The sequence below is a fragment of the Bactrocera latifrons genome, unplaced genomic scaffold, assembly GCF_001853355.1.
Source record: "Bactrocera latifrons isolate USDA-ARS-PBARC rearing strain unplaced genomic scaffold, ASM185335v1 scaffold_113, whole genome shotgun sequence".
Classification (NCBI taxonomy): domain Eukaryota; kingdom Metazoa; phylum Arthropoda; class Insecta; order Diptera; family Tephritidae; genus Bactrocera; species Bactrocera latifrons.
The window spans coordinates 611,986-623,934 of record NW_017534553.1 but is presented as its reverse complement, the minus strand read 5'-3'; the positions used below and the strand labels follow the sequence as shown (position 1 = coordinate 623,934).

The 11,949-nt window shown below is 35.5% G+C and overlaps 1 protein-coding gene across 2 annotated transcripts in view; it reads left to right on the top strand.

The window, feature by feature from the left end:
* The first annotated feature begins 11,463 nt into the window (after window positions 1-11,463).
* The window catches only part of LOC108975009 (UDP-glucuronosyltransferase 1-2-like), a 6,225-nt gene continuing 5,739 nt past the window's right edge, over window positions 11,464-11,949 (top strand). Inside the window, exon 1 of one of the 2 annotated variants that reach the window (XM_018943210.1) lies at window positions 11,464-11,616. The gene's annotated coding sequence lies outside the window, so the exon portion shown is untranslated. Of the gene's footprint in view, window positions 11,617-11,696; window positions 11,718-11,949 lie in introns of those variants that run through there. The other variant, XM_018943220.1, reaches the window with a different exon arrangement.

The following is an 11,949-nucleotide window of genomic DNA, read 5'->3' as shown; positions in this document are numbered from 1 at the left end:
TAAGTAAAGCATAAATGTATTGACTAAYATCGTTGCTAATTTAATGTTTAGAGCAAGATAACGCTATATTAACTTTTACAACCCCTCTAGTGGTTGGCATTCAATGTCACTTAATTTGAACAGCTTATCCTTATCACAATTGCCTGCTCATTGTTGTCACGTCCAGAATTAATGTTTGCATTTATTGTATTCATTGTGTATGGCAAACCTTATCTTTCAATAATAAAGCAGAAAATGTTTAAGGGGTTAGGTGGGTTTCAGAGGTACAAAAAAGGTATATTTACGATGTTTTTTTTTTTAAATACAAGCAATCATATATTTGAAAAATATGATATGTCATGTCAAAGGTATGTATTCGAATAATATCTCCTGAAATTTCGATGCAAAAATGTTGAAAATTCCGCCGTTGAGACCGCATTTCCCTGGGTGTCTCTCAAAAAAGTGCTCTCGCCGTGGACAGCATAACTTATATTGGTTCATGTAAATTTAAAAACTAAGCATATTCTATTGGTACATGTCTAAATCTCGTTTCTGAMAGTAGGAAATAAAAAATATTAAAATTGTCCATCCTTTCTCTGACTTTGATCAAAAAGTCTCATTTTTCGTAAAACTTTCGGTATTTTTTGGTCAGAAAAATAAGTTGTAATGAAACAAGAAAAAATCCTTCGTTCAATAACTAGATAATATTATTTCAAAAACGTGTACACAATACGAACTAAATCGGTCGATAACTTTTCGACAAATCGTGTCCACCGGCTTCAAAACCACAATTTCGAGAAAAACGCGTTTAAAGACAGCGCAGCTAGCCTTGAGTACACAAGTTCTCAAGGCTGTATCTCCGAAATTGTTACTCAGATCAACTCTAAAATTTAGGACTATATTATAAAGGTATTGTAGAATTTAATAAAGYAAACAAAAAAAATCGATTTTTGAAAATTTTCAAACCCCTTAAATCTATAAACGTCGTTTCTACATGAGAACATATTTAAGGATTGACGAAGGTTAGGTAAGGTTAGCTTAGATGCCTCAGCCTACAACATTGTGGAGAGATCACACTTGAAATGCAAAATGCAATGCTTTTTGAGGTCAACTAAGAGCCTCTGTACTTTATTTCTTTTTCCGGTATTTAGCCTTGAGGCAAAGGCAAGAATTTGGAAAAGGCTTTGTTAGGATGTCAATTGATGAAACAAGTTTATGGCGATGATTTCCTATACGGTAGCAGAGTGCACGCGGGGTTTCAACGTTTGCAAGGTGGTCGTGAGTACATCAACATGTGGGCCAATCAAAATCCGTCATCACCGGAAATTCCATCGAAACTGTGCATGAATTCATCAAAAATCAGAAGAAATCATCATTGAAATTCATGGAAAACATCAAAAAAAAGCATCGATTTATGGCAAACGACGACCAAAAATGACTCCGAATTCAACATTCGAAGGACCATTTGACCAAAAATCACATTTTAACCATTAACCACTCCCCGTATTCAACCGGCATACTGGGACCCATACCGGCCAACGAGCTAAAGCACTCGTCCGACATGCTTTTGGACCGTATGTATTGAAGCAGCAGGAGACTATTTTGAACAAAATAAATTGATTTTGCCGAAAAACCATTTATTCTGTTTCTTTTTCTTTAAGTCCCGTTTACATTGGAACGTACCTTGTATAACTACTTTATCATCGACACATTTTACTAGCAAATCTTATGTAGAACACCATTTTTTGCATCAAAATATATGTTATAAAGCAATTTATCAAAAAGATATTCGTTTTCTTTTTTCTTATTTTCCGCATAAATTGTGAAGGTGAAACTTTCTTTAGAGAACAAACTATTCGGTTAGTTTATATTTATATGTATATTGGTTTGCTTAGATAACTAATTGAAAAGTGTCTAACATCTTATCTCAGAGCACACACTGAAGACGTACAAACATGTTCCAGAGTTTTGTTTACTTTATTGCTACTATTTTTGTTGTGGTGTTCCAGTGTCTACTGATTATTACAAAATGCTTGTCATTTAGACTATATTAGTCTCAGCGTCTGCTATATAATACCGATAAGAACAAGCGCAATAATGAAGTTCAACTGATAGGCATGCTTTTGATAAGAGATAAGAAATTTGTGCTCAATGCGTGATCGTTTTGACGTAAGAATTGTATTTAAATGTTTTATAACAAGTCGGAAAGCTAGTTTGATTCGTTTGGAATATATCATATACTACAAGCAGATCGATTAATGTGGCAATTAAGATGTAAATTTACTCAACCTGTTTGGTACTCAAAAATATTCAATTAGCACGATAACTACTATCTGACAGCTGTCGTGAGAGCCAAACGGATAATAAATCAAATCCTACTACTCTAAGAGGAATATTGCACTCTCCGGTTTATATAAACAAGTTTGGAGTATTGGCTTTATAGGGGAAAACAGATTAAACTGATTAAATGATATACTTGTATATTGATATGTGAGGTGATCCAAGTACAGGTACTTCTTTTTAATAGCCTTTCTTGACAGTTCACGCAGGAGTTGTGTCGCGTCATGTTATTTTCGTTCGGTATTTGATCATGCAAAGACGTACGCCCGATCAATGTTTACAAATAGTTCCAACTTTGTTAAGAAAAATCAATTTCTGTAAAAAATGTGTTTCGCTCAACATATGGTCAACATAATCAGCCTGCTGAGCGTACTATTCCCAACCCCATCACCCAGATGAGACCCAGCATTCATTATTGGATAATATTCGACCGAATAGACTATATCCAGCAAGCAGTGAAGAAAATATAACAGGCGTAGCTGAGATTGTACATAAAGAAAGGCGTCCTTCGCAACAACTCGGACTGAAGTATGGAAGGACTTGGCCCATTTTACGTCAAGATCTTAATATGAAAGCGTAAAAAATACATCTTGTGCAAGAATCATGAACTCATTTATACTTGGCTGGTAGATGATTATATCGGCCTAAGAAATGATAATGCTGATAACCTGGTGTAAAGTTGATATGTGTTGCTGAGCTTGATATGAAGCTCCTAGTAATCTTTGTAACACTGAAAGTGAGAAAAGGTCATACCAATGAGATATGATGGCCAAGATGAAGAAGATAAAAATGATGCTAACACAGAATATAATAATCACACTATTGGTAGTAGATCGCGGCAATGGCAACGGGGAATTCATGAAATCCAATACGGACGAGTAACTAAGCGTGAATCTTGGATTTGTATACCCACCGAACATTGGATTCCATACCCACCGAACATTGAATGTTCGTGATTTGTATGTGATGCTTCTAACTGTTTTGGTGAGCAAACCGCTCCTATTTGTTTACGATAATCGAGCGAAGTTAATTTTTTAATTGTTGCTTTTTATTTAAATTATATAATTGTTTTATTTCCCTTGGGTCATTTGCTATAATTTTGTCGCTTTCGTTTCTATTGGAAAGATAATTATAGTGACCACGTATTCTTTTAGGAAGGTTTTGAGTAGTTTTTGGAGTATTAGAGAATACAGGTGATTTTTAAATATTCCAAATCCCAAGTTTTCAAAATGATCAGACTTGAAAAATTTTCTGAAACAAGCTGAGCTGTGCTAGCAAAATGGAATTAAACAGCTGCTTGTGTTCCAAATGAAGCTTCGCTACACCCGGCTTTGGCGAGGTAGTATATAATCTACAAGTCCTTCTCTACTTTATTGGCTCCGCATATGCGGTTAGGACCGAGTTTATAACAGCGAGTCAGTCGTTTTTGCTTTCCGCTGTTTGGTGCCAATTGGAGATTCCAAGTGTAGCCAGGTTCTACTCCACCTGGTCTTTCCAACGGAGTGGAGGTTTTCCTCTTCCTCTGATTCCCCCATGCAGGTACTGCGTCGACTACTTTCAGAGCAAGAGTGTTTTCATCAATTCGGACGACATGAACTAGCCAGCATAGCCGCTATTTTTTTTAATTCGCCGAGTTATGTCAATGTGGTATATCTCATATAGCTCATCTTTCCATCGAATGCGATATTCGCCGTTGCCAACGCGCAAAGGACCATAATTCTTATAGCAGGACGGGAATAATGAGTGACTTACAGAGTTTCGTATTTGTTCATCGAGAGATGACTTTATTTCTCAATTGCCTACTAGTCCGAAGAAACACCTGTTCGCAAGAGTTAATCTGCGTTAGATTTCAAGGTTGAGATTGTTGTTGTCGTTAATACTCGTTTCAATATAGACGAAATTGTCTAGGACTTCGAAGTTATAACTGTCAACAGCGACAGGGAGTCAATTCGCGAGTGTGACGACTGTTTATTTGATGATAGGAGACTCCGATATGTTAGTAAAGTAGTACTCAAGATAAATTTCAGAATGAAACAAGCATATTATTTTAAAATATATTTGCCACACAACTACAGTTATATGTACTTATTTAGCGCAKAAATAATATTCTTTCAAGTTTTTGCCAAAAAAGCTCCAGCACAAAGCAACAAAAACTCGCAGCAAAGCAAATGCTCATTGTAATGATGACGACTTGCAAATCTTCCAATTTCAATGGTCTAAAAAGCTCTTGCTTATTGCGATCTGCCAGAACCACTTTTTTCATCGATACCAGTTCGAAAAAACTATGACGTGACCAAAATTTTATCAGTCCAGCTTCAACCACCCGGCCCATGAAGTCCGTAAAGCTTTCTCGATACACTGAATTCGGATGAAAAGGCAATACCAACGGCGAACTCTTGCTGAAGCAGATATCTGTGAGGCGAAAAAGTGGCCGAGAGAAATATTTCTGCTGCTCTTCGTAAACGTTCCACATATTGGAGACAAGAAACGCATACCGTGTATCCAAGGAGTCACGCAGTATTAGTAATTCGGTAGAGTTGTTAAACAATGTGAGCTTTTTCAGGTTTAGGTATATATATGTTTCGTTAAAAAAATATGCTAAATGGTTTGCGTCCATTGTTAACTTAATACCGCGTTTGATTACGTCATCAATTGTCTTTGAAAGTGGCTCAATTGGTGCATCGCAGTTGAAACTTTGCAAATAAGCATTGTAGGCGACATCAATATTTAAGGCCCTAAACGCGATGACAATATAAATCAGTTTATGTATGAATGTGCTGCCCTGCGCCGCATAAAATGGCATGCCCAGTAGGCCTTCTAGCAAAGAAATGTTGCAGAAATCAGTGAAGCGAAGTGGCGATCTTTGGTCATCTCTCCAACGTGACACKAGTGTCAAAATACAAGTRATTAGCAGCTGACTAACGACAATTAAAATAACCGGCAGCTTGTAAAATATGTTGTAGTAGAATGTGTACTTGGGTGTTGGTTTCTCYACCGGTATCATCAGACACACGTCGAGCGTGTACAATGCATTCGAAAAACTCAAATTATCCTCTGTCGTAAGCAACGGCCAAAGCGGTCCGGTGTCGGCGCTGTTATTCAGCAAGATATCTCATATATCTTTTAGATAATAAACTTTGTGGTTTCGCGGAAATGGCGATGTAATTGTAGAATTGYGACGATATGCATACTCTGTTAAAGCCCTACCCAAATAACCGCTAAGCGTGGTGKGTCCATGTTTGGGTGTGAAATTATAAATTTGTGGGTACCAACCACTTTGGAATATGCGTAGTGGATAACCATGCATATTGTCCATTTGGTTTCGGAATATATTGTGATAATKTGGTGGAAAAATGCGTCGAATGATTTGCTGTTTGGGAAATAGTTGCAGAGTCCAGTAACTGTGGTCGATTAAAGCTTGATTCGGCTGCAAGGCGATGACATTTATGGCGTGGTTTCTAACACAGTTACTCAAGATTCCACTCACATGAGTGTCATTGGCTGTGCCATCGAAAAGCAATATGAGTCCACTTTGCATATTTCGGTGTAATCGCTGCCACAATTTGTCCAAAATTTGCTCATTTTGGTTTATGTCTTTGGTAAGTTGCACTATACTGAGTAAATAATGATTAAACTGCATCGCATATTGCTCGATAGCCGTATTGTTGTCTATATTCATAACGGCTACTGGGTAATTCATGTTTCGCTTGTGGATTAGCTCAAACAAATCCAGTTGTTCCATTCCAGTAGAACCATTAGCTACATTCCTGTCACTAAAGTAGATGATAGTGTTAATTTGTTGTTCGTTTGACGTTGCTTCGCAGATATCTGCGATTATTTCAACAAATTGTCGTTTCACTATTATCAATTCAATCAGACTGAGTAGTGCCGTCATATTTTGTAAAAACTGCATTGTTAAATAATTCCGTTTATCAAAACGCAACAAGTTTTTCCTTCACGGTCCACTGTTCAAGTCTTCTGTTGTGTTTACGACTATAACTCTCTTTGTGAAATAACTTTTCATTATAATATTTATATGCTGTACGTTAGAGTGAGCTGTAARAACTTTGACACAATTTACGGCACCTTTGTGGTCTCAGGCCAATCCGTAAAATTTCCAACTAACATTATTTTAAACGCTCAAGCAGCAGAAGTTGGCGAACGGGGACTATATGACCACATTTTCTTCATTCCCTAAAAAGAACACTTAACATTTTGTGGCTGGTTTTTTAAATGCCCCTATAGGAACCTTTATAAACGAGGTACGTATGTCGTCCTGGCTTTATGGGGAAAACAATGTAAACTGATATAAAGATAAATATTTCAAATATCTTATGAAGATTTAACATTGTTATGTCTTAGAAATTTAGTAGTAAATTGTATAAATACTAATTTTGATTTTCTTATAATCTTTAACATGTATTTAAATTTGTTTTGTTTGCAAAAAACTTTTTGTTTTTTTAATAAAACAAAAACGATTTGGGATATACATTTTTTACTCGTGTTAAGTCCACACGCTGAACCCAATTTCCGACGGTGATCAAGCAATTTCGCATTCGATATTCGTATAAATTTCATTAATCATCGCTGACTTGTTAGACCATAGACTTGACGTAACTCCACAGGAAATAGTCTAACGGAGTCAAATCACACGACCGAGTCGGCCAATTGACTGGGACTTTTTGTGAGATAACACGTTCACCAAACTTGATTTTCAATAAACCACATATTGTCCAAATCCATATCATCCAATTCGGGCCAAACACATTCGTGCCGTTCTTGATCATCACTAAAGGCAAAATGACGCCGCCGGCCCATAAATCACAWCAAACCGTAATTCTTTCGGGATGCATTTGTGACTCATGAAGTACGTGAGGATTTTTCGATGAAAATCCGGATAATTTTCAAGTTATTGCTCAGCCCAGTTCACGAACATACGACGAATCTGGTGATCAAGCGACTCCTTACATTGATTGAGAGGGCGAAATCTTTTCGAAGAATTTGCTACAACGACGTCACTTAGATGCCTAACGCTTGAGAACGACGTGTGAGAGACTGATTTGTTCTTCTTATTTTACTTCTTTGTTTCTCTGACACGGGAACATGTTTTTACTGTGCCTGGMTTAAAATTTTTCCACTAGACGCTCAAATTTTGGTTCGATAGGTCGATTATGACGACCATAGATTGGACTCGGTACTAAATTTTAATAATTTCAAATCTTTGTTGGATCGTATATCTTTCCATGATGAAATGGCAAACCTTACCGAAAAGAAATGTTAAAAGAGCGGAAAAATATGGCGTTGTTTACTGTTTCTATCGGTCTTTTTTTATAGCCCCCTATTGAAAAACCCTATACGAATTTTTATGTAAGTATTTATAATAGATTTTTCYAATTAAATTTAAAAACATCGGCAAATTAATTTTTTGTAATGAAAATATTGCCAACTGCACCAGAAAATACTCAAGTGTAATTATGAACCGTTAGCATTACCGTTGAAGTAGCTCAAGTCGATTTAGAAAAAAGTAAATAGTAGATATTTTGGGTTAAAGTTAATATATATTTGGATCTCTATTTTTACATCCAATAATAATGTGTTTCTTTCAGATAAAACACGGCGTCAATTCATCTAATAAATTTATCAAAATAAATCCCATTTCCGCCATTAAAATAACTCGACTTATGCTACTTAAGGGGCTTGACATTTTAAAAAAATCGATTTTTTTGTTTTGCTTCTTCGATAGTTATAGGATAATTTCAAAAATATCCCGTGAAATCGGCAAGGTCGTAYCTTGAATAGTTTTTGAATGGCAGCGTTCAAAACAACGACCACTCGCTGGTATTTCGCAGGCAGTTGAAAATTTAAAAGCGTTTTTTTTCCAAACGACATTTTCAAAAATTGCTGACAACTTAACTCAAGGAGAGATTGACCGATCGACTGAAATTTAAACTGAGTATTCTTGAATACATTTGATATACAATGGCCTACGATCTTTTTGTTTGGTTGAAAGTTGTCAAYTTGGCATTAAAAAATCTACAATTATTTGTCAAAAAAGAACTTCGAAACATTCGATCTAGTACTTTCTTATAAAAATTTACGAAAATCACCGAATTTTCAGTTAGTTACACTGTTATAGCCCCTTAAAAATATCTGCCACAGGTAATTGGGTTATTGTATGTAAATGTAACCACTTTCTTTGCAAAAATGTTTGTGAAAAATGTATGCAGAAGCTAAACTCTCAAAACCACTTGCCCCCTCAACAAAACTAAGCAAGAAGATAAAACAATTTATTTTTCATCTTCCACTTTCGCTTTTTGCTCTTTGTTTTTTCCTTTCGCCAAACGAATATTATTTAACAACTAAACACTTTCACTGGGATGCATAATTACCGGCTGCCGATCACTTGACACGAACGTTATACGAAAGTTTGTAACTGATATTTATGTAGGCAGGTATGCATTTGTGGATGTGTGAGAGTCGGTGAGCGACTGATCAGCTGCCGTGAATGTGGCTGAAACGTAAAAGCACACTAGAATACATATGGACTTGCACTAGCCACTTTTCTAACCCAAAGTAATGCAGGAGAAGAGCAGTTATTTTCTTTGAAAGAAATATAAAACACGTGTTCGCCACTTTTAACTCAAAGTGTGTAAACAAAGCAATAAAGGTGATTGTAATTTGAGTCAATTTGAGTAGTAAATTGCATTTATGATATATAGAATTGTAAATGGGAAATATAACACGATTTCCTTTTAATTATTTGAATGAAGGATGTAGTTGCTATAGTTGTCCGAACTGTCCGATTCTGGTGATCAATATAACGTTAAAATAAGTATTAAATTCATTCGGATAAACAAGTRAGGAAGTGCTAAGTTCGGGTGCAACCGAATATTTTAAAATCATACAACTTGCAAAAGTTATAGCCAGGGAGGTACCTTCAGGTACATAAGGGCGAGCGTTCACCCAATTTTATTTATTCTAAGCACCGACTTCTGAGCACCATTATAAGAAAAACAAGCTCTTTCACTTATATTAAAATAACCGAGCAATATATGCGGTCTAAAGTCACCCGGAAGTTCCAAAATCTTTATATTAGGTATACATATGTATGGGGGCTAAGGGATGTATTGACCCGATTCAACCCATAGTACTGTAAGGAAAGAATTCTCTCTGAATTTCAGTTATATATTTCAAACTTGACCCATATTTTGGTTAAAATGTCAACTATTGGTAGTGGAGTCCAAATATTTGGCACACATGTGCTTCGACAGTTTTGGTTCGATTTGGGAAATTCTTTGTCATACGGTACCACACCTCAAATACGCTATTCGTGCAAAGTTTCATTCTAATTTTTATACTGGAAAATAGAATTAAAAATTGTGTTACATATATGTGAAGTTAGCGTGGCTGTTGTCCGATTTCGCCTATTTTCACACTGTAACTTTTGTTGAAATCGGCCGAGCGGGTCTCRAGATATGTGATTTATCGAAGCCCAATACAAGAATATTTATACAAACATGATCAGCATGAAGAGATGAAACCATTTAGCCGTGTTTGGCTATCGCTAGTTTTGCGCTATCGATCTGCAATTTTACACATGTTCTTTTCTCACCAAGAAGCTGTCATTTTTTGGAACCGTCGATATTGCTCCATTATACCATAGTATATACATATTTGTCATACAAGCTGATCAAACTCAAGTCCCTGTAAGGAATTTTTTAATTTGAAAAGGTAACTTCACGAAATTCGATTCATATGTTTATTTAAGGTATCGTTGCATTCTCCAAAGTCATTTTTCATATCGGACAGTTTTAGCATATACGAGCGGAGTAAGAGTAAATAAATATACATACAGCTATGTACAGAAAAATAGCACACTTTGTCATGCAAATATTTCATATATAATTTTACTTATTTCTAATGTATGTCATTAAGTCAAAGCATTGGTTTCGAATGTGTGTTCGTATTGACCGCCATAATGTGTATCTGTAAACCATATATGCATTAGTATATTAWTGTTACTGATTTTTTGTGACAAATTGCAGTTGTTTAGAAAAATAGCACACTTGGCTATTATTGATMATTTCTCATTGGAAATCGAATGTTGTGCAAGAAAGTTATTGATTTAAGTGTGGAATTTAAATTTGCATAAACAATAAATGTTAATGCTATTAAATTTGTCAATTCTGATCCAGTGACAAAAATAAATAATTAAATCCGAAAGACGTCTCTACGTTAACCACTTTTAATTTTGAACGAACAACTGCTAGAAAGTTCTAAGTTGATCCATTTAAGCCCTCCGCGCTTTTTTGAACGAAATTTAGGAAACATTTGGCTGAAACATATCCTGGTGGCTTGTCAGACGAAGCCTCAATGACTGTCTCCTCTACGGCGCCCATTAGCCGAAAAACCCGCTTCTATCAAAAAATAAAAAATAAAAGGACGTATTACTTTCGCTTAGCCTCATGGAAAAAGTAATGTACAATTTTGAAACAAAAGTGAATCGCATTGAACCCGTTGATAAAACGTTTGTTCAACAAAAGAAAGGCCAATCATTAAACCCAAGAAACAGCAAAAACAAAAAAAAAACAAAAAAAAAAAAAAAAACTATGAAAGTGAAGGTAATGTCATGGTGTGGGCTGAGTTTTCGTGGTATGGAATGGGACTGTTAGTCAGAATTGGTGGTAGAATAGATTAGTATTCCTATTTAAACATCCTCACACACTATGGAGGTATTCTTATTTAAATCATTACCTTGAAATTATATATTTATGCAATAAATGCTAAATAATCATCCGAAACATGCAGCTAGGACAGTAAAGGATTGTTTATCTACCGAAAATATTAAAGTATCGAAATGTTCAGTGCAAAGTCCCGATTTCAACTCGATAAAAAACCGGTGTGGCGACATAAAAGCAGGCAAAAAAAATTAAAAAATTTAAATGATCTTTGAATTTTTAATTTCATTTTGACATAAAACTGCAATTTCTCTGTGCACAGCTGTATATGTTGTGGTTGCTTGCGCAGCTATTCGGAATTTTTTTATATAGTATACTACGTAGGCATACATATGTATGCATTTGAATGTTCGTGTTTACTAATGTCGCTTAGCCGGCATTGCCTTGATTCAGTCAGTCGGCGAAGAAAGCTGAAGCGATTCGGTTATATCATGTTAATTGTTTCTTCACAAATCCACTGACCTCTAATTTTTTATAAACGCATGTGTGCGGTGTGAAGGCAAGAGTGTATATCTAAATATAAATATTCGGTTGTGTTATTTGCGTTATAGAACGTGAGGTGAGTGAAAAATTAGTTACGCGTGAAATTAAAATAATTTTGACACGTGTTGTGACAATCGGGGTGCAAGTGGAAAATGATTTAAACACCCACAAAAGCCGGTATGCGAAGAAGTTGCGGTTGGTTTAAGGAAATAATTTGATCTTTAAAAGTACAAATGTATGCACATTGTATATGCGTACTTTCTACTGTGCTCTTGACTTTGAGAATTTKCCAATCGCTTGTTATCAAATAAATTACATTACATCATTAGTGCTTACAGGCGTGGGTGTTTTATATAATCGAAATGAAAAACTATCAATAAAATAAAGCAGTTAATCTATTATATTAATA